The sequence below is a fragment of the Thermobia domestica genome, chromosome 10 (assembly GCF_964235325.1).
Source record: "Thermobia domestica chromosome 10, izTheDome1.hap1.1, whole genome shotgun sequence".
Classification (NCBI taxonomy): Eukaryota; Metazoa; Arthropoda; class Insecta; order Zygentoma; family Lepismatidae; genus Thermobia; species Thermobia domestica.
The window spans coordinates 91,492,382-91,516,581 of record NC_137463.1 but is presented as its reverse complement, the minus strand read 5'-3'; the positions used below and the strand labels follow the sequence as shown (position 1 = coordinate 91,516,581).

The 24,200-nt window shown below is 36.7% G+C and overlaps 1 long non-coding RNA gene across 1 annotated transcript in view; it reads right to left on the bottom strand.

Moving 5' to 3' along the window:
* LOC145662029 (uncharacterized) overlaps positions 1-9,847 on the bottom strand; it is an 83,511-nt gene extending 73,664 nt beyond the window's left edge. Inside the window, exons 1-2 of the long non-coding RNA XR_014126953.1 lie at positions 9,121-9,847; positions 1,253-1,322 (exon numbers count right to left, since the gene is read on the bottom strand). This is a non-coding gene — a long non-coding RNA (uncharacterized LOC145662029). The remainder of the gene's footprint in view (positions 1-1,252; positions 1,323-9,120) is intronic.
* Positions 9,848-24,200: the final 14,353 nt, after the last annotated feature.

Below are 24,200 nucleotides of genomic sequence, written 5' to 3'. Positions count from 1 at the left end.
AGCAGTATTCGATTTTCAGAACGTGCTATGCGTAAGTTGGCAATGTCCGCATGACTATCACAAAAAACGGTAAGAGGTAGTCCTCCCCCCCCCAAAAAAAAAAAGAAAAAAGAAAAAAGCGTCCCAATGTTTTTGACTTTTAACCCTCTATTTAACTAGTAAGTACTGGCTGGGAATGCATTTAGTGTTTCTCAAAATAGTGGTACGCCTTTGAACGACTTGCATGCACCTGAAACTGCAATGTCTACGTTGAGTGTGTATGTGTGAAAGCGTGTAGACGTTGATCATTTTTAGTTTCGTCACAGTTCTCCAGGCGGAAAGTACTAAAGTACATGAAACGTCTGAAAAACACAATTTTTGTTTGTTTTTCTGCTGAGTGTATTTCATTGATATTGGAAAATGTGCGTGAGATACGAAGAGAATTCCGAAGGATATGATTGAATATTTCATCAGATTTAAGAGATTACATATCAAATTTGACATGTGAGGAAAGGTTTCCGATGTGACGAAGGACAGTATAGTAAGAACAAAATGGTAAAGAATGAATAAAATGAATGTAGAGATGGTGTTACAGTCTTTGTCGAAATTCGTATCAAATACGTAAAACCCAAAAGTGATACTTGTTTATCATGTCAATATTAAAACGTGTCTCTAAGTGTTTTCTTTATTTTACGCCATAGCCTTTTCCAATACTAAAGCTACGAAGGACGAAATCCAATATTGAAGCGAAATTCAAACCACTACTCGAGTTTTTACCGACACGTACGCATGAACATTTCGGGAAGGGGTCCAAAGCTTTTTTAGGAGAAGGAGGGGGTTAAAATTCAATATGAAGATAAATTATGGGAAAATTTGTAAAATCACTCCAAAAAGTAGACTAAATTTACAGAAGTGTCGAGATTTCGGAGAAGGGGTTCAAACCCTCAGGACTCCTCCCCCTGCGTGATTCTCTGAATCTGAGAATAGGTGCACAGAAAGTAAGAGTTTAATAATGAGTGTACACAGGATATCTTCACAATTTTAGATAGTATTACAAGTGGAGTCGGCCCTTAAGCTAAATGCAGATATTGTATAGGAATGTAGTGCAGATTGTTTTCTTCTCAAAGAGGTTTAATGTTTTACTACTATTATAATTTCTTAGATTGCTACAGTAACATCATTATTACTATTAATATTATTGTTAGTATTATAAGTTAGAGAAAAACAAATTAATTTGCTCTTTTACCTGTGTGTAAGTTTAGAATCAACTTACTTTTACTTGTATTGAGCCTGCGTCAGAACTGTCACTAATTTCGTTTCGAGAGATTTGATTTTGGCAATACCTAAATTAAAAAATAAAGAGAAATCACACGTATTATAATGATCTACGTAACGTATTATATAGGTCTCAACAAAACAACTAATAATTATGATGCATTTGTTGGGTGCAACTATCTGAAATTTATTCTACTTGGAAACACCTCCTTGGTTTTAGTAACTCAATGGAGATACAACTAGTGCAGCACTGAGTAGCAGAGTGGAGGCACCCTCTGATATCACCTCATTGGGAGTTTAATCGCTACATTAACAGACTGGATGCAGTCACCGAAACCCCATGTACGTCAATTAAAAGGCACGTTATAGCTCTAAACATATCACTTCGAGAAGTTGACAGGATTGCTAAGGATTTAAATTTTTATTTCTATAAAATTTAGTGTATATAAAGCACTAACAGATAGGAATATAGAATAAAGAGTGTGAAGATGAAGCGCACTTTATTTGTTGGGATAAAACCATATAATGTTGGATCAGGTTTAGTTTTCGGATGAAACGCATTTTTGTTGGAACGGTGAAGTTAGAGAGCAGAATAGGTGGTACCTAGCCATTGATATTCCACGTGAGGGTCCTTAGTAGGGATGGCCAGATCCGGATATTTTTGGATCCGGATATCCGGACACTGGATCCGGATCCGAGATTTCGGATCTTGGATCCGGATCCGAAAAAACGGATCTTGAACCCGGATCCGAAAAAACGGATCTTGGATCCGGATCCGAAATTTCGAATCTTGGATCCGGATCCGAAAAACCGGATCTTGGATCCGGATCCGAAATTTCGGATCTTGGATGCAGACCTGAAAAACCGGATCTTGGATCCGGATTCGAAACTCCGTGTCAGAAAATTCGGGTGTTCCGAATTAGCAAAATTTTCGAAATTATTGACAAAGTGATTTTCATTCCTATGCTTAAAATAAGATTTTAAGACACTTTTGGTATCTGATCGTGTGACAGCCTTGCATTCTCTTCATTCTGTTGATATTTGGTTTTCGTGCCTTAATATGTCACAATTACTCCAAATTTGATTGAGTAAAACTGTCGACTTAGGTGAGAGCAATCTCATTGTCAGATTCGATCCTAGTGGAAATACTTGACCGAAAAGGTAGTAAATCTTTTTTAAAGCGGTCGTCCTGATGGAAATTTGTCCTTTGTTTTCTGTAACACTAGTCAAATGCTGGGATGAAACCTTAGTCTCAAGCCCAAGCTTCTTCATTAGACTCAGGCTGCTTACTTTTCTCATTCTTTCTGAGTTATTGTGGTCACTGAATGAGGCCATTTCCTAGTCGTGATGGGCTAGGCCATTGCTAATTGAACAGCCCATAAAATATAGATCAAATCAAATTAAGGAGCAACTTCCTTTTCTTGCTCTTGATGAGATTTTTTTCTTTCTTTAAAAATACGTTTCTCTGTGACCGTACCACTTCAGTTAGAATTAAAAATTGTAGTAGAGATGAAGTTCTAAATGGCAATTAATGTATCAAAATCAATGTATTAATGTACTGTATGTGTATACAAAATACCATATGGAGCCTCGAGCAGTAACATGTATCTTTGTAATTAGTAATCCACTACTATTAACTCTGCATAGGTTGTATAAGGAGCTATATCATTCATGTAAACCCATAGGCGGATGCAGGGGGAGGGCGAAAAGTCGTTCGCCTCTACCCAGGGCCACCATTAACAGTGTACTTTAGTAGTAATTTGTGGCAATTTCAGATCATCTAAGTAATTTTTCACTGCTAGCCTCCCCAACCGCCCCCTAAGAATCCATCCGCCCCCTCCAGGAGTTCGTTCTGGATTCGCCCCTGCGCAAACATAATATACAACTCATTCAAGAGTACATTTTGGTAGCCGTGTGGACTTTGTGGTGGACAAACACCGTACTCGTGGGTTTTCTCGGGGTTTTCCCGTTTCTTCCCACTTTCTTCATTTCATTTATTTCTCATAATCACCGTCTCCTTTAGCCTAACCGGCATAATCATGGGACGTAAAACTCAAGGATTTCATTTCATAACGATTTTTTGTTCAAATAACAAGTTTCATTTCTCTAACATTCCAGGATTCCGAGATATAAAAGTCTTTTCTCCCCGCCCCTTTTCTTCCCCTCTAAGACATACATCAAAAAACGCTTAAGAACATACCTAATTATTTCAAATGTAAAGTCCAAATACCAAATTCTATGCTCCTAACCTTCAGAGGTTCCCAGATATCGACATGTTATTATAATAATTACAATCCCCACCCTCTTTCCTTTCCATCTCTTTTCTTTTCCTTTTTACTAAAACGTCAAAAAACACTGAAACACATGTCAAATTATTTTCAATGAGAAATGCAAATACCAAATTTCAAGTCTCTAACCTTAAAGGATTGAACATATTAATACAATAATTGTAATCTCCACTTAATTTTCTTCTCGACCTTTTTCTTCTCTTCTGGGCCACATATCAAAAAAACGTTGAAATACGTATCTAATTATTTTAAGTGAGAAGTCCAAATACCAAATTCCATGTTTCTAACCCTTTAAGTTTCCGAGATATAGGCATATTATTATACTAATTGCAATAATTGCAATTACCACCCGTTCTTTTACTTTCTACATCTTCCCTGCCCCTTCTAATTTACATATCAAAAAGCACTTTAACAAGTATCAAATTATTTTCAATGAGAAACCCAAATACCGAATTTGAAGTATCTAACGTCAAGAATCATCATTATTTTCCACCTCATTTCCCCCCATCCTCGTCGAATTTCCCAAAGTCCTTCCTTAGTGGTATCCTACGTCACAAAGCCTATAAACTGTCCAAATTTCAAGTTTATAGCTTAAGCGATTTGGCCTGTACGGTGATCTGTCACTCACTCACTCAGGACTTTGCCCTTTTTATATAGAGAGATTTAAGATTTTATGGGAAAGCCATGGATTTTGTCCTAAGGCCGCCAGTGTCTTAGAAATGTAATAGCTTTGCTATAAACTTTAAGCAATCAACTGACTGAACTGCGTCTATATGTATTATGTAAAATGCCGCTTATGATATTTATTTTGCTTGTAATAAAAAATAGAAATAATGACGAAAATTCAAAGACATCCATGATTTTAGCGTAATGCTGCAGGAGTTCAGATCATTGAATTAATCATAAGAGCCGACTGTATAAGATAGACTACATTCAATTCCAATGTGGCACAAAGAAAATATGCAGCATTCTATGCAGTTTTTCAACGTTATAACTCATTCTGAAGATATTATCATAGGTCTCACAAACAATCGAGTTTTAATCCTAACTCTATTAATATATAACAAAAGGCAGATCTATACAGCTACTGACTTGAGATGAAAGTGGCATACTTGTAGTACGTTTAAAGATATACTAAAGACTAAATGATGGGGTGTGCGCAACAGTGGTCTAACCCCGAAAAATGTAAAAATGAGATTTTCATGTAATCCTTTGTCATTTAAATTGAATTGTCTTCCCACTGAGTTAGATAAAATTCACCTAGTAAATTTTATACATATGGATATTTTAGTTCTGGGTCTCATTCTCAGGCCTAAAATATTCAAATCAGGAGTCCGAATCTGAACTTCGAAATTTCGGGTGTGGATCCAGGAACCGAATATCCGGATCCAATATTCGAAACTTCGGATCCGGATCCAAGATCCGAAATTCCGGGTCCGGATCCAAGATCCAAAACTTCGGATCCGGATCTAAGATCCGAAATTCCGGATCCGGATCCAAGATCCGAAATTCCGGATCCGTCTGGCCATCCCTACACTGAATAAAATGGGGTTCAATTCTGATTTACACTGGATAAAGCTACAAACTACGATTTAGTCCCTTTCTTTATCATATCCTGGATCCGCCACTGCTAGAGCATCCTTTTCAACAGTGCCACTCATTTGTCCGTATTATACACCAGAAACTGTAAAAATCGAGGAAAACCAGGAGATGTTTCGATTTTTTCGAAATTATTGCGTCCTTCTGGCCCGGGCCTGAGTTAAAGTAGAGATATGATTTTTTTAACGTAGTTATGTAGACAATACGTGTGCAATGTTTCAATCCTGTATGTTGAAAATTAAGGTCGGGAAATTCATGTAATTTTCTACAGCACTGGGAGAATATGAAGTTTTCACACTATTAATGTAAAATTTGGCACTCTTATTGAGAAATATCTGAATTTTTTGAATTTCTAAAGGAAATAAGAGAACATTTCTGTTTAGCCCCCTTTTGGGGGGTGTAAACACTAAAGTTCATTTTCCTTATGGGAGATTCAATGTTAAATTTTGGAAGCAGTTTTCTCCAATAATTATTCGTAAAGATTTTGGGGCAAATGAATTGTATTTGTTACAAAATGCAAAAACACTCATTCACAAAGCTAGTAAAGCCGTCTCAAACATTATTTTGGGAAGGCCCCCCTTTTGGGGGTAAGGGGCGTAAAAAGGTGGTGGGTGATGTGTTACCAAAATCCAAAAATTTATTTTCGGAGTGCCAGTAAACGTCAGATTAATCACGAATGTCACAGAATCAATGCTCCTTACATGTAAGAGTGACTGATAATGGGGCTACAGCCCCCTTTCAAAAGTAAGAAAATCACCATAAATATCCTTAGTAGGGACATACGACAAGAAGGTATTTTTCGTTAATTAATGTGAAATTTGGCGTCATTATAGCAAAAGAGTATGCGTTTTTCAAATCTGGAATGATATTTTGGTAACGCACCGTCTTAGGGGGGCACAGGGGGCGAAGCATCAGATGATGAATCTTTATAACAATTCAAAAGTTTGTTCCGGAAATGCTAGTAAGCATCACAAATGTCACAGAATTAATATTCCAATGCTCGTTGCATGTGCCAGTGACTTATATGGGGCTATAGCCCCCTTTTAAAAATAAAAAAAAATCATCAGAAATGTCCTTAGTAGGGACATACGAGAAGAAGGTATTTCTTTGTTAATTAATGTGAAATTTGGCGGCATTGTAGCAAAAAAAGTATGCGTTTATGAAATCTGGAATGTTATTTTGATAACGCACCATCTTAAGGGGGCAGAGGGGGCGAAGCATAATTTGATGGATCTTTATAAAAATTTCAAATTTTATTTTGGAAATTCCAGGAAGCGTTAGATTAATCACAAATGATACAAAATTAATATTCCGATGCTCCTTGCATGTACCAGTGACTGATATTGGGCTACAGCTACTTTTCCAAAATTCATATAATTTACGATAAATATTCTTAGCAGGGACGTACGGGAAGAAGGTAAGTATGCTTTACAATTAATGTGAAATTTGTCATTATTGTAGAATAATGTTTGGATTTTTTTTTAAATCTTGAATCTAGTGTAAATGAATATCGTCTGCCAGTGTACCAGATTGAGGATATAACTTCGTTGTTTTGGCATCACTGGAATATAATCAAAGATTTTTGCGTTTTTATAAAACAAATTGGACTCTTCTTATAGCATAAAATCACACATACAAGTCACCTGTATATTTTCTGTCCACTTAAGCAAACCAACTCGAACACAAAATGACAATGGAAAATACCGCGGGTACCACGAACGAAAAAATCTTAATGAGAAGTAATATTTTAAAAATTAAAAGTGTAATAGGTTACCTTTAAGTTTCAATAATGTTTTCTTTATTCCTAAAAAAAAAAAAAAAAAAAAAAAAGCGTATATTTTCCCTACTTCTTCCACAATAACTGTATGATCCCGCTTTCCACGCAGTAGCTTACTCGTATACTGCACATGTAAGCACGTCAGGAAATCGTATACTATGGACACATGCTTGTAGTAAAAACAAATGTCTCGCGAGGAATAAGGATCAGGTTGAGTCATTCGACACTTCACCCCATAGAAATGTCATTCCCTAAACTTCTCTTTTAAAAGATTTATAGTCGTAGTCGTATAAGAGGGTGGTGTGGTTATTTATTGTGGTTTTCAAAGTGGTTTTGGGACCAGGAAGGTGAAGTTGTAGCCCCAAAATGGCCACTGGCACATGGAAGTAGGTTCTGAATGTAAATTCTGTGATATTAGTGATTATTTTTATGCTCACGCCAAAAATACAAATAACGAAAAGTTTGAATTTTTCTTGTCACTACTGTTGCCCAATAAGAAGGAATAGCCGTAATAAAATTCCAGACGCATGCACCATCATAGGTACAAGCGAAAGAGTATTATTGTATTTTTTAACTAAAAATGCAAATTTACCGCAAAATTCTAGCAAATAATTAGAGAAAACTGCTTTCAACATTTCACAAATCTCTACCCTTGATGATTTATCATAACTTCTAAAAGGGGCCTAAGAAAAAAAAATACATGGAATATACAAACAAATACAATAATAATATTCATAATAACTCTTACATGCTAATCAGAATATATGAATTAAATGCTACCCAGACCTGGGATCCTCATCTTATTTTATCATAATTAAACATATAATAATACTAATAATATATATGTATACCTACGATATTAAAATTTTTAATATATACAAGCAAGAGGCATAAAGTGACTCTTGGAATAAAAACTAATCACTTGAAACTGAGAAAGGTCAGTTCACGTTAAAATTGTAGGCAGTTGGATGAGATGAAGAAGACATCCCGCAAGACAATTTGCCAGTGGCGTGCTGATAAAAAAGAAAACAGTGCTGCCAACAAACGTTTATTTGACTCCTTGATCACCATAGGTAGAACTTTTATTCCTCTGTTAATCCTGAAACAAAACATTAGTCAAAACAGTGGAAACATTCCTTCCCAATGCTGACGCAAAACTTTCGTACGGTTCCCTCAAACGAAAAATTATCTGTCATATTCTGGGATAAAAGAGGATAATCCTAGCTGATCCTTTAGCAAAAGGACATGCATTAGGCGGTTCTGTGTGCAAGTTTTGGAGAAAAGATTGCTTGTTGCATTGCAAGAAAATCGACCACAGCTCATAAGTTAAGGATTTCACTTGTTCACATTACATGCACGATTGTTCTTGATTTTTCCATCACAAAGACATCGAATCTCTCCGACACACATCCTATTCCTCATATGTTGCTCCCAGTGATCTTTATCTATTTCCCAAGCTGAAAGATTCCTTGCGGGGCAGACATTTTTCACCCAAAAGTTCCCTCGGATGTGCATTATACAAGCATCTCTAACACACATTCCAAAATGACTTTGAAGATGATTTTGAAAGCTGGATACCGAAACTATGATGGAGTGTGGAGAAAGTTGAAAAGTGACAAAAAGGCATCACCCAAATATTAAAGATTACCGGAGCTTGGTACGCACTATGTATATGACAATTCAACTTAAATGTATTTCGCTTCTCAAAATACGCGTAACAACAATGATATATGGCGATACTGTTTGTATATATATAGAACTTGGGCGTAACTTTTTACACATCTTGGGCACATTTTATGCAGCCTTTTGCGAAACAAAACGCTTCAGAATTTCTAATGACAACATATGTCTTATACATTTTGACTTGTTCTGAGCAAAAACCAGCACTTGGATATTGTGTATTACCCAATTCGAAATGTTTGTATTCAGAAGTCATGAAACATACGGAGGATTTGACGGCACAACATCTTAGAGCTCTTCTTCATTTCCTGAGATTTCTACTTTCCTATAATTTATATAATTTCCCATTAAATTTCTCCTTAAAAGAGTTCCAGCGGCATAATAATGTATTCTATAACCCCTTCTGACTTATTTATTGTAAACTGACCCTGCCAGAATTGTTTATAAACATGACATTCTTCTAAAATAAAATTTAAGTTGTGACACAACACACGAATATTTTAAAAAAAAGTTTCGACTTACCTTCTGTTCTTAGTACCAGACCAACTGGAGGAACCACAATGAGCAAAGAGTTTCTATGATTAAGTTCTGCATTATTGTCTTGTGTAAAGCAGATCCTGAACAGCTGAAGTCCGTTCTTTAAATATCCGCTATATTCACAATTCCCTATTGCTCTTCAGTGCAAGACACCACCAGACAAGACGCCGGTGCTGAAAAAGAATAATCTGCCATTTTGATGTTGCTATCTCCATTTTGAGAGTTATTTCTTTGCATCCTTTTGAATTTCTGAGAACGTGCTAAGGTTAAGGAAATGTTTCTTGCTATATCCAACGTTGGTGAAAACATCACTACTAAATATGAGTTCTTGAATTGTTATTTTTAGGAGTTAACGACGTTCTTTCACGATCGAAACATCTTAAATTGAATCCTGAACCACAAGTACATTTGTCAAAAATGAAAGGTTGAGTTTTTCTCATATTTCCATTAAAAAAAAGAAAAAAACTACAACAACTTGCTTTCTTTTGATTCAATACGGTGTTCATTTTTTTAATCTTACAATATGCAACCTATATTTCAAAGTCACTTATAAAAGCATGTCTGTTGTATGATATGTTAAATATAGAATTCCTCTTTAACTGGTGAGAGGGCCATGTTTAAGTCAAAACACTGTATGTTAATAAATATTAACTTAAGCTTTAAAGTTAAACAAGATTTAATATTACGTAAGATTTTTAAGTAGCAGGCCTATGTTCTGTTTAAAAAGACTATTACGTAGCAACGCTGTGTTGCTTTTTCTAGGAAAATGATATATAAATACCCATTGTTGATCTCTTATACAGTAATACATTGTTGTTCTCTTATATATTTCTTATAGAGTAGTACATGCTTCACTGTTAGAATTGTGTGTGTCACTGTTAGGAGAATTCAAAAATAATAGATACAATCAGCTACTTAACGTTCCTGCCTTTAGTGCGAGCGGTCCTGGGTTCCATTTGTGGTGAGGGCACTCGGGCAAGGTGACCAGACGTCCCGTTTTAGCCAGGACAGTCCCTTATTTTCAACCGTTGTCCCGTTTTTTTCTGATTCTCAAATGGATTCGTTTTTAAGCAAACATGACCCAGGTGTCCCGTAATTATTATTCAAAATATAAATGGTCAATGCTAATTCTCCACTCTTCCGTACCAACACTCATTGGGAAGGTTCAGCAGTGCCTAGAACTTCTGAATATTCAAATGGGAATTGAATGTTCTGTCGTTCAAGTGGGAATTGAGTGGGAATTATGAGTGTTGAAGTAGTTAAAATATTTTTGTGTAGTACTTAAGTTAGAAACGCTGTGTTATCATTCTTACTTGTGTATTTTGTAAATTGAAAACACTGCTGAGTCCCAAAATGCAATGTGGAAGTAACCCCCCCCCCCCCCGTCGCCGATTCGTATGCGTCCCGTTTTTGAAAGTAAAAGTTCTGGTCACCTTGCACTCGGGACAAAACAAGTAAGAGCTTCTTTAGGCCAGCGAACCTCAATCAGACTTTTCTTGGGTTTTCCAAATTCACACTGGCCAAATGACGGAATGGTACCTAACATACAGGTCCAGGCCGCTTCCCCATTCCTTTTCTGAATAATGTGCTCGCGGAGGGACGTTATCTCTTATACGTGACGGGCTAAGGCTATAGATGCCGGTAATGCCTAGACATACTACTACAGTCAATAAGTTCGTGGAGTGGATGCAGTGTGGCGCTAGTGCTATACTACAGCTAATAAGTGATATCCTAGAGGAAGCAGTGGAAGTTTATCTCTCGATTCAGCATGCATAGAGTGTAAACAGAACAGACATACTGTTTCTGTTGTGAAAGGAGTTGATTGCGCCGCGGGGAACTTGGACAATGTCGCAGTTTGAGCAACGGACAAACATCAAGTTCTACCAAAAACTAGGCAAATCTGCTGCAGGAACGTTGCAGATGATTAAGTAAGTGTAGAGTGACAACGCCCTGGGCCGCAGTGCAGTGTTTCAGTGGCACTAACGGTTTATGGAGGAAAGAAACAGTTAACAGGATTATGAACCAGTAGGTAGGCCAACAACAGTCCGAACAAAACGCAAGATCGAATAGGTTGCAATGGTTGTGCGCGCTAACCGTTCCAGTCGGTAGATGATATCGTAGCAGCAGTATTGTTCAGTCATGGTACGTGTCACAACATTCTGACGGATGACTTGAACATGTCGCGTGTCACCCAACACGGTGGCCCACTCATTCTGACCCAGGACGAACGATCAGAAGTGCTGACGCTGATGGAACGTTTCTGGACCGAATAATAACAGGAGTTGAAACATGATGTCTCCTCTACGATTCACAACTAACAAGACAAGCAGCCACCTGGAAATCGTCATCACCTCCGAAACGCAAAAACCCGAGACAAGATAGGTCAAAAGAGAAAATTATACTTGAACTATTTTGAAGGTCAGTGTGGATCTGTGTAATTGTGTGTGTATGTGTGTGGACGTTCACATCGAGCACAACAATCATGGGTTCTACTGGTTGCCTATATTCTGGGTATCAGTCTACGAATTTATTGACTGTGCTAGTATGTAGAAACTTTGTGATTTGCTGCTGGATATAACAAAGGTAGTGGTCTCTATTTTAACTTTTCGTATGGCCGTCTAATGAATTTCGCTCAAGAGTTGTTGATTGTTTAACCAGGATACTATAAATAAATAATATACAGTGCATAAATAAGTAACATATTCTAGGAAGTAAAAACTATCAAACTGCATCAGATCGCAACGAACGACGTACTTCTTAATGCGCACTTTGTGTTCATTTATCTCGATTTACCCGAAAATTATGTATGTGTATTTATCCTTAAGGGTGTCATTTGGTTCAGACCAATGTATGAGCTATCGACCGATATACTGTATGTTTTATCTTCGGACAATATTCCAATATCCCCCGTATTTTGTAAACAACAATATGTGCAAAAGGATCTTCAAGCAGGTGGTAGAAGCCACGTACGAAGAAGTACGAAGAAGGACACGGAGAGCTACGAAGGACCCCTACAACTCCTTCACAGGCTCAGCCTCAAAAATCGACTATAAAAGATAACGTCGAGAAGACATCAGTTCCAGCTGCTAATTCTACCTTTCTCTTCGTGCTGCTCTGTGCAGGAAAGATTCCGTAACCTTATATCCGCGCTGCTCTGAGCAAGAGGTTTCTATCATATCTCCGCGCTGCACTGGGCAGGATATATTACATACCTTCGCGCTGCTACTGGTAGGAGCTTCCTTTCGTCTCCACGCTGTACTGGGCATGATATACCAACCCATCTCCACACTCACTGGGCAGCAGGTTCCTAACCGTCAACTTCAAAGACCTCCGTGTTGCTACAGGCAAGAAGTCCAAGCTCATATAGCAAGGAGGAAACTACCTATTACTTAGAGGAAACTACTTATTTGTACAGTAGAATAGTGTACAAAGAACTTGTAATAAAAAGGTAAGGGAAAAGAAATAACCAGTGTACCGTCTCTACCATACATTACAAAATTAAATCTGAACAAAAATTAAAATTGAAGAGTTAATCATAGTTTTGGACTATACTCTGTACTGTGGTCTCTTTACTGTCATAATGAAAAGCTTCATGATGTTACATTTCAGTATTTATTTCATCGTAATAAATGGTGTATTTTTAGTACCGTGAATGTACAACATAGGTTTAATCGAAAACTACGCATGAGGATTTATACTCCACATAGCTTTGTGTTCAGCTTGTCTTATTTTTGGGCTTTTTTTTTTTTTTTTTTTTTTTTTTGCTAAATACTAATAACATTGCAGAATATAGATCTTATACAGGATGACACACGAAGGGCTTACGCATTTGGAATTTAGATTTAAAATTTATTTTTAAATATTATGTATGCACATTATTAGCCTATAAAATAAATAGTGGTGCATGGGAAGTTTTTCTTTTCCTGTATCATGTTTCACTGTGGTCCTCCGTTTTGCCGAACACCTTTTTCAAGGCAAGTTCATATGTTTCACACAACTACTGCAAGCCTTCGTCACTATTCAATTGAAATATTCCACCTCGCATTTCCATAATGTGTTTTGGTTTTAACTGGAAATGCTTTTCCTTTAAAGGATATCAATTTAGTTTTGTACTGCTTTTGGATTTATGACACTTCTTTCTTTCTCCAGATTAATTTAGGCAATCAGTAAAACACATATATCAAGATGTAGTAATTGTGCCCAAATGGACCACTCAAGAATCTATGGATAAAACTTGCCCAGAGTTATGGTCTTGTACATGTAAACCAGTGAGGAAATTTTCCGGAAAATTTTCCGATTCATAAAAACATACTCCACTTATTCCTACAGCGTTGTATAGCCGTGATGTGAGGTGGAAAATTTTCTTCTATACTTTGCCGGAAAATTTTCCGTTCTTAACAAATATCAGTGATCAAGTAACAATTCCTCAGTATTCATAAATTGATTAAATTCATGTATAGAAATGTTAAAAATTGAAAGATTGTTTAAATAATTTGAAACTTTTCATGGCTTAGACAATTTTCAGTACTATGTAGGAAAAAGTGAAACAATTTTTCATGAATCGAAAAATTCTCTGTCCTGTACAGTGATGAAAATTTTCCGGAAAATTTTGAAACGGAAAATTTTCCGATTCATAAAAACATTGAAATTTTAAATAATAGAATGGGATATTTGTACTCTACAAAAGCATGTTCTCTGCACTTTGCATACACACACACACACACAGACACACACACAGAGAGAGAGAGAGAGAGACAGAGAGACAGAGAGACAGACAGAGAGGTAGGGATGGTACCGAGACCGAGACTAGTCTCGGTCTCGTCTTGGTCTCGTCTCGAATTATCGAGACGAGACCGAGACGGACTTTTATATATCGAGACGAGACCGAGACGGACTTTTAAATACCGAGACGAGACCGAGACAGACCTCTATAAATCGAGACGAGACCGAGACGAGACTTAGGTCAGTCTCGAAAGTCTCGGTCTCGTCTCGAATATTGATATTGATAGATACTAAGATTGCCTTCACTCAAAAATTGTTTCGTTGTTCTGTTAGTTAATATGAGAACGGTTGACTGATGTACATTGGCGTATTTAGGGGGTGGTTATCGGGCTCAAACCCCTCCCGAAATACATTTGTGATAATTTTTTGCATTGCACGTACAACGCAAATGTTTCTTACTCGTTCTTCAAGCCTCTCCAGAAACAAAAACCACTGCTGATGCAAATAGAATTCTCTCTCTGTCTCTCTCTCACTCTCTCTCTCTCTCTCTCTCTCTCTCTCTCTCTCTCTCTCTCTCTCTATATATATATATATATATATATATATATATATATATATATATATATATATATATATATCTGGTCGCGGTACTACCCAGGTCCGCCCTGCATAGGTTCCCGAGCCCAACTTTAATTTTAAATGGAAGCAAGGGGTGAATGGTACCTCGTTCGATAGACCTTGAAAAAATAAAAAGCGTTGTGACAAAAGATCTTTCATATCGGGCACTGTATTCAAAATGGCCGACAAGACATGCTGCCTCTATCAGATACAGTAAAACGTGCAGTACCACTAATATGAAAACTGTTGAACATAAATGAACCGAACAAAAACTCAAATAGAAAATGTCATGGGGCACATCGATTGATATTTTCACGGAGGCTCTCAGGGCCACCCTTCATGGGGGCACAGGGCACAACCTCAAAATTGTAAATGGAAACATGGGGTGAGTGATACCTCGTTCAACATATCTTTAAAAACTAAATAGTGCTGTTGCAAAAGATTGTTCATATGGGTCACCGTTTTCAAAATGACCACCAAGACATGGTACCTACATCAGGTAAAACTTCCAGTATCACTAATATGAATATACCAGAACAAATATTTGAGTAGGAAATCACAGAGGATATTTATCATTCTATAGCTCGGGAATGTTGCAACAGTCGAAAAGATGATTAGAGTGAAAGTGCCATAATGGAAAGGAAGAAATCTAACTCCTAGAAATTTATCCTAACCTCACTCCGTAAGTGAGTGAAGCGGGAAGGATCGGTGAAATTGCAAATGAGAGCCTTAGTTTTTGCAAATTGTAGGTTTTGTCCAACAGTCGTCTGCATGATGTTGGTTCGCTTCTTTTCCTTCTATGTCTTCTTGCATGTGATAGAATATGAGTTTCACTGAGATGTCCACAGTTACATTCCGAATAACTTTCAACGGTAATTTCAGTTGTGATCCTTAGTAACGAAACGGTACATACTGATGCAGATATGTCCCAAAAATCTTGCACGCATTGCGTTAAATTATCAGGGGCGAAGGGGCGGGCAAAATGTTGTTAAACTTGAATTTCACCTTATTTTTATTCACCTTATTTCACTTTATTTTTATTCATTATAGTACCAGTTATTTGTACACACAAGTGTTTCAGACAAACCATATCTATTGCAAATAAAAGTGAAGTTCTCATTTGAGATTTTACCGTTCATTCCCGCTTCACCCACTTACGGACAGAGATCGGGAAGATAATTTTCTATCATCTTTTTCTCCGTTCCATTATATTCGAGCCGTGGAATGATAAATACCCTCTTTGCTTTCCTATACGAGTTTTATTCTGTTCATTTATCTCCAACTATTTTCATATTAGGGGTGTAGTGGTACTGGACGTTTTATCTGATACAGGCACCATGTCTTGGCGGCCATTTTGAAAACGGTGACCCATATGAAAAATCTTTTGATACAATACTGTTTAGTGTTTCAAAATTTATCCAACAACGTACCACTTGACCCATATTTCGGTTCAAAATTTCTACGTTTGGCCCCCTTAAAAGGCAGCCGTGGATCACTGCGAGAACATCACTCGTCGCGCCCCATGCCTTTCCTGTTTCACTTTCTGACTGTTCGTTTATCTCCAACTGTTTTCATATTAGTGGTACTGGACGTTTTATCAGATACAGGCACCATGTCATGGCGGCCATCTTGAATACGGTGACCAATATGAAATCCTTTTTCCACAACGCTTTTTACTTTTTAAAGATCTATGGAACGAGATATTACTCGCCCCATGTTTCCATTTAAAATTTTAAAGTTTGGCTCTGGTACCCCATGAAGGGCGGCCCAGGGAGGCGCCGCGACAACACCATTCAGTGCGCCCCATGGTATTTCCTATTTGAGTTTTTGTTCGGTTCATTTATGTTCAACCGTTTTCGAGATATCTCCGTGGAAAGATTAAAATGGGCCATCCTATATATATATATATATATATATATATATATATATATATATAGCTGCGGACCCAGTATATGATCAAGGGAGGGGCTAAACCATGATTTGCCGCTTTATCCAGTGTAAAGATAATCCCACAGTTATTCTAGGGCGGCTAAAGGAGACGTGGAGCTAATGATTATAGTGGAATCCGAACCACTTCGGTCGTTCAACTTTACTCCTACCGAAAATCGAACTCGAGACCACGCGAACCGAAATCAAGAGTGCTAGCCGCTAGACCAAATGGGGGTTCTCACATTATGTTGATTTAAATCATTCAGTCAGTGTTGCCAAATCCGAAGATTAAAAAGTAGCGTGTCTGTACTGCGAAAGTAGCGAATTCGAACTATTTGTGGCCCAAATATATATAATTGAATACTGATGATGCTAATGAAATAATTTAATTTGAGCTGGAAAATGTGCTGGACGTATTGCAAGAAGAAATTATGATCGACGGACGAAAACAATTTTAGACTGGACACCACAAGACAAAAACAGACTAGGAAACCTCCGCATACAAGAAGGGGTGATGAAATCAAGAGCCACTGAGGAGTAACCTGGAAAAGAATTGCCCAAGTTAGATAGTTGTGAAGACTTGGAAAGACTTTTATCCAGTAATGGATTGATAATGGTTGATTATGATGATGGTGATGATTTTATTATATCTAAACATCGGAGATAAACTAAACCAAGTCATAATTTCGTAATTTTATAGAAGCGAAATACTGGTTCCTCAACTAAGACTATATATATATATATATATATATATATATCTTTTACTAGGTAAGGTAGGGTAAAAATGGATCCAAAATTTAATGAAAGTCATAGAGCGAAAAAAGTATTTTTGACTATTCAATCCATCATGTTGCTGCAAAATTACGAAAATTAATACAAAAGAAAACTAGAAAGTTAAGAATCACTTGTTTTGGCGAGTGAGAAAAAAATAGTTACAGATAACTCGAATTACCTATATACTTATATAATATGTATGTCCAAGTTTCGCAAGTAACTTTTAATCAATATAAAATTTCAACGTAATGAACGCAAGATTAGTTTTCTCGAATAGAGATTGCATGCACCGTTGAGAGCTCAGGAATAAGATTAATCTATGTTACGGCACTGGATATGTGCTTACATAATGCATTACGACCTTATGAACTTGTATAAGAAACAGAATGCACTTGAAATGAGATGCGAATTATACGAAACATCGGACTTTGAATCTAACTTGTTTTGTGATCCAACTCGAGACCTCACATAGCAAAGATGAGTGTAGTAGCTCCCACCACAAGGTTCAGGAAGTTCGTGTTATAAAGTGTCAATTAAACACGGAGATGTGAAATGGTAATAAAGCATTTCATCAATTTCAAACAAAATACGTATATTGTAGTAATAATTTACCCTATTAATAATTTACCCTATTTGTTAAGATAATAAACGTTATATTCTGTTTTTAAAATGACAGTCAAAGCAGAATGTATTGAATAATAAATGAGAAATTGTAGTTTCAATTTCGGAACGATTAAATACATTCGTGCTGCTACGTGTTGCGTTATTCGTTAAGAGGTATTGAACAATTCTGATTCAAACGAAGGAAATATACTACTGTATAGTACTGGAGTTAATTTAATAGAGTTTAATTGTATAGGCAGTTTTGAGGCTATATGAGACAAAGTATATTGCTGAAAGTGAAATATGGGTTCCTCTAGGTTTTAGGTTGATATACCCACTGATCACTGAACCTGATTTACGCGCATGGAAAGCATTAGCACTTGCAAATTAGGTATGAAGAGGTACACCATACCAGAATTCTAAGTCAAATGAAATGAAATCTTTGAGTTTTACGTCCCACGGTTATGCCGGTTAGGCTAAAGGAGACGGTGATTATGAGAAATGAATGAAATGGTGGAATGAAGAAAGTGGGAGGAAACGGGAGAACCCCGAGAAAACCCACGCACACGGTGTTTGTCCACCACAAAGTTCACTTGGCGGGAGCAGGGTTTGAACCCGGGACCCCATGCACCAGAGGTGAACGCTCTACCACTGAGCCACCGCGGCCCTAAGTCAAAATGAAAGGAAAAAATAAGCGGAAACGACAGACTGTACGAGAATAATACTTTCACTATTTTAATTTCACACTATTTATTTCGAGACTTTCGAGACGAGACCGAGACTTGGTACTCGAGACTGAGACTGAGATCGAGACAAGCATCTGTTGACCGAGACGAGACCGAGACCGAGACGGTGATTTTTTACTCGAGACGAGACCGAGACCGTTATTTATCAATCGAGACGAGACCGAGACTGTACAAAGTCTCGTCTCGTCTCGTCTCGATACCATCCCTCCAGAGAGGAGTTGAATTGAGTTGATTTTGAGTTTAACGTCCCTTTCAGCAGCGAGACTATATAAGACGGGACCAACTGATTAACGTGAAATCCCTACTACATGAGCTCCCGCTGGAAATCGAAGCCAGGTCTTCCATGTTAAAGGCGCGTATGTTAACCGCTTAGCAACGAAGGAGCTCGCAGGTGAAGAGAGGGAGAGAAACACTGTAAAATTTTACTTCCCAACATGAAATATTAGAACATTTTCCCGTTCCCGAAAGCTAATTCGAAAATTATAATTGGTTGCTGACTAACTTTCCTTTACAGAAATTCAATTTTGTAGCTGAATGTGCAGTTAAATATAGTGGAAAATTTTCCACCTGACATCACTATACATAATATCCAAAATTGTCCGGCTTATGAAAAGTTTTTTCCACTTGTTTCTACATCTTGATGAAAATTTTCCGATCTATGAAAATTCCTTTCACTTCTTTCTACAGAGCAATAAAACTTTCCGATTCACAAAAAGTTGTTTTACTTTTTGCTTCAAAATTATGAGAATTTTCCGACTCATAAAAACTTCTTCAATTTTTCCATATAAGACGGAAAATATTTCGATTCATGAAAAATTGTTTAACTTGTTCCTACATAGTACTGAAAATTGTCTGTGCCATGAAAGTTTTCAGGTTCTTTAAACGATCTTTCACTTTTTTACATTTCTGTACATGAACTCAATCACTTTTATGATTGCTGAGAAGTTGTTACTTGATTGCTGATATTTTTTTAGAACGGAAAATTTTCCGGAAAAATATAGTGGAAAATTTACCGAAATGGAAAATTTTCCACGGAAAATTTTCCACCTCACATCACTAATGTAAACATACGTGGTACACAAACAATTGCAAGTGTGTGCGGGCTTCAGTGGAGTGCATGAAAACCTGTAGCTGTAAAGGCAACAAATGTTATAACTTACCTACTTATAAACATTTATGTACTGTACCAGGAAATGATTCATCTGATGAGGATTCAAAAGATTAAAGAAATATGATTTTTGCGCAGATTTGGTACGATAATGTAGAATATTATTATAGTTTTGTTTGTTTCCAGTAATTAGTAAATATTTAATGAAGTTCTGTGTAATATTCTCATAAATTACATGCAATAGAGTTATTGAGATTTCTGCATAAAAATTTTCTTTAAGTGACCATTGAGAAAATACAGACCATTCCTGATTTTAGAAATACCCTTCAGGTGTACAACGATGTTATGAATCACCCTATATATCACCTATAAATGGTGTCTGCCCTCACTTAAGACATCGTTATAATTATTCTTTATCTTGCTATTTATATTTTCGCCTTAGCTATTTATATTTTCTGTTTTTTCAGTATGGGAAGTATTTTCCACGACCGGTGGAAATACTGCACACAAATAGAGTTGAAAAATCTGAATCAATCTGAATATCAACTATAAATGGATTTTAACACTATAAAAGACATCTTTACTTGTCTCAAAATTTTGTGATCCTTAACGCACGGTCGTATCAAGTGACCACAGACCTAGAAATGATCATGACAGTGCAGGAGAGCTCAAGGGACAAAGGTGAGAATTGTTCTTCAAATATTAGGGAAAAATCAGCTTTTATCTCAGAAACAAAACCTTTATTGACTGACGTGAGATGAAATTCAATGGTGCCATTCGGAGCATCAGCATTCGAATCAAAGTGCACTTTCTTTCAAACTTACCTTGCTGTACGGCTATTTTTGGAAGCAAACCTAACAATATTGGTACCGTCGGAAAGATAATTTAATGCTCTACAAATTTAATTAGAGATGTTATTTCTATATCTCAACTCATTGGGAAGATACAGAGCAAAAAAGAAAATATTAAGGACAAAATATGTCAGTTTTTAATGTTTAAGTTAAATTTTCCGAAATCCCGTTCAGTTTTTAATGTTTGAGTTAAATTTTTCGAAAACCCGTTGAGTCTATCCAAAGCATGAATAGACAAAATCATAAAGCACACCTTAGAGATAAAACTGGTAAAAGAAATACATTAATATCTTGATTAGTTTCGGAGATATGGTCTTTTATTTGAAACGCTCATTTTTTTTTAACTTCAGTAGAGGGGGAGGGGGTATACGGGGCGAGCTTCTGCTCACATCAAGCAACCGGCGGTCTAGAAATGATCAGGGTAGTGGACTTGATGATTTAGAACCGCCGGTTGATTTTACTCTCTCGGGTTGATCCAACTCCTTATTTTCAAGACTTTTGCAGATTCTGCCTCTCAACTATAGAGCAAAAACTATAACAGATTGCTAGGGGCGGTTTCCTGCAATTGATTAGCCGTTCCAAGAATATCTTTCACCTTCATCCTCGACTCTCTACTAACACGAGAAGTAATGGAATTTCCCTACAACTTACGGTTTAATTTTTAAATATATTCTGTTCGAGTGTTTATTTCTGGAAAATAAGTAGAAATTCGTAAATTTAGCATTTAACAAGTGAATCTCGCTTTTCATTGTAAAACTGCAGTAGACTTATGAAGTACCAGTGACCAATATTCAGTGGCGGATTTAGTCTGGGGCCGGGGGGCCTAGGTCCCCCTTTTTTGAGTGACAAAAACAATTGAAGCTATTATTATATATTTTTGTAAGTTTGTAGTAAACTCATGATAGTCTGGATTCTGGCTGCGCTCCCCCCCCCCAGTTTTCACCTTCTAGATCCGCCACTGCCAATATTAAAAGCTGAAGTAATTGATTTCTTACTCCTGTTTTCAATATGCGGATAGGAGGGAAGGCAGAGAATCTAGTTTTGGGATACTATATCTGTATCAATAACGACTTCCTTGCTTCTCTTACACTTTTTCTCTATGAAAACTCAAGATTAGAGGCAGAAATAAAAAAGAAATTTCTATAATTTCCTGTTTCAGTAAAGGTTGGGTTACCATATTTTAAAGTTCCAAAATGTGGAGACGCTTCCATCTGTCTAACTCGTTAGTATAAACATTAACTTTTGATACAAGACTAATAAGTTATATCTTCTACTTTCAAGTTTGCTTTTAAAAATATTATGATAAATATATGGAAATGTGTGAGAATTAATTAAACAAGGAAGCATCATGTTAAATTTGAATATTCATATCTTTGAATGGATCTGATCTTTTAAATTCTTTTTTGTTTTGTGATTGGTCCCAGAAAGGTAATCCCAGTTTTTACAATACGTCAACAAGTAATTGTGTTTAGAAGAAATGCAATAAAACCTCTCTTTTCACGCGTGAATGTACACACCATCAAAAGAAAAGACTAAATTCGTCCGAGAAAAGCTATATTTGTACGGATATCCGCCGATACTCTGCGGCAGTGGTGGATTTAGAAGGCAAACACTTGGGGGGGGGGGTGGAGACAGAACATAGACTATGATAGGTATATCACGAGTTTACTATAAACTTTCAAAAATATATAAATAATACCTTAAATTATTTTTGCCACTCGGAAAACTGGAGAGGCTAGGCCCCCTCGATCGCGGGCTACATCCGCCACTGCAATGTTTAATATCCACATCCGCGCAGATCTCTAGATGGGGTTGTGAAGAGGGTCATCTTTTTTCGACGCATCCCTCCTCCCACTTTGTCATTCCACTGCCTCCGGCGACAGAAGGTTTTGTTTTGGTTTGACGGTCTTTAATAGTACCCGATTCGTTAGTTTCTCTACTTGCGAATCAGTGATATTTATGAGTGAATTGACTAAGCACATGATGAAGACAGAGTTATGTTTTGTGCCCCCGGATTCTTTTGTTTAAATGAGACACATTGAAAAATGACATTTCATCAACATTAGATTAAGAAAATTTCATATGTAAAAGCAGGGGCATCCGCAGGATTTTTTCCAAGGGGGGGGGGGGCAAAAGACTGATTCCATAGGGGGATGGCAAAAAAAACGACACAGAAGCGCAGTCACACACTTTGACGCACGCGTGTACAAAATGCAACGTATAAAACAATTGTTTACGCACATATCCTCATTAACTACAGTAAATATGTTTTTGTACTAATACACAATAATACACTGAGCAAGGCTATGTGATAATATGTAAAAAAAACAGTATCACGTCGTGATACTGTTTTTTTACATATTATCACATAGCCTTGCTCAGTGTATTATTGTGTATTAGTACAAGATGGAAACAAGGCCTGATAGAATAGAAATATATTTTTATACTATAGTACCATATGAAATGAAATCTTTAAATTTTACGTCCCATGATTTTGTCGGCTAGGCTATAGGAGGCGGTGATAGTGACAAATGAGTTAAATTGTGAAATGAATAAAGTGGGAGGAAACGGGAGAGTCCCGAGAAAACCCACGCACACAGTGTTTATCCACCACCAAACTCACTTGGCGGGAGCTGGGATCGAACTAAGGACTCCATGCACCAGAGGTGAACCCTCTACCACTGAGCCACCGCGGCCCCAATAGTACTATAATATTTAATATAAATATATTAAGTACTATAGTATGTGAAAGTACTTCCAAGACATATACTTCCAAGATCAGAACACCCTTCGAAAACATTGGTGAGGGGGGAAAGAATTTCCCCCTTGCCTGCTGCTGCGGACGGCCATGTGTAAAAGACATTTTCAGCATTTTCAGAAATTATTTGTAAAGAAAGTAAATTTTTTGATTTAAAGGGTGAACTGAGGGAAAGAAAAGTACAAATTTTAGAGCAAATTTGTTTTGCAGTATACAATACTTTTATTACTTGTAGGTTTACGAACCTTATTTTCCTTTTTTCATGAAATACCTTTTTAATGCTTTTGTAATATTAAAGTAATTTCTAGGCCTACCTAATATTTTGTATATATTCTCTACTTACAAGCAGGCACATAGCCAGGATTTCGTGAATGGGGGGGGGGGGGAAGTCCATGACATGAAATACTGTGATCATCACACAAGGGGCTCGATCATTCTAAACTATTTTACTGGAATATTTATTTAGCCAGCATTTCGTAACGGGGGAGGGGGAGGGGGAGTGATATGAAATTCTGAAGGCTCAGGAGCTTGATCAATGTAAACTACTTTACTATCAACAACATATATTGGTTTGTTACGAGAATAAAATGAGGATGTGTTAGTAAGTATTTTAATAACAAACTATGAAGAAATCTCGAGTAATAAAAGAATAAAAAAAGTATTGAAAAAGATTTTACAATATTTACGTTCCTTTCTTTGTTCATTCGAATATAACAATTTTTCTTTCATTAAGATCTTAACTATTATGAAAAGTACATATTCACTATTATAAAAAGTACATACTCAATAATGTCTTGTAAAATATTTTACAATATCTGCGTTCCTTTTTCTGTTGAATCAAATGCTAATAGAACTCCTTTTCCACATAAATTTTTGTTTTTAATATTCCGTCAACTACTGTCGGTTCCAAATGACAGGTTAAAGGAGCAGTAGAAAATTGTTTTTGAAATAACATG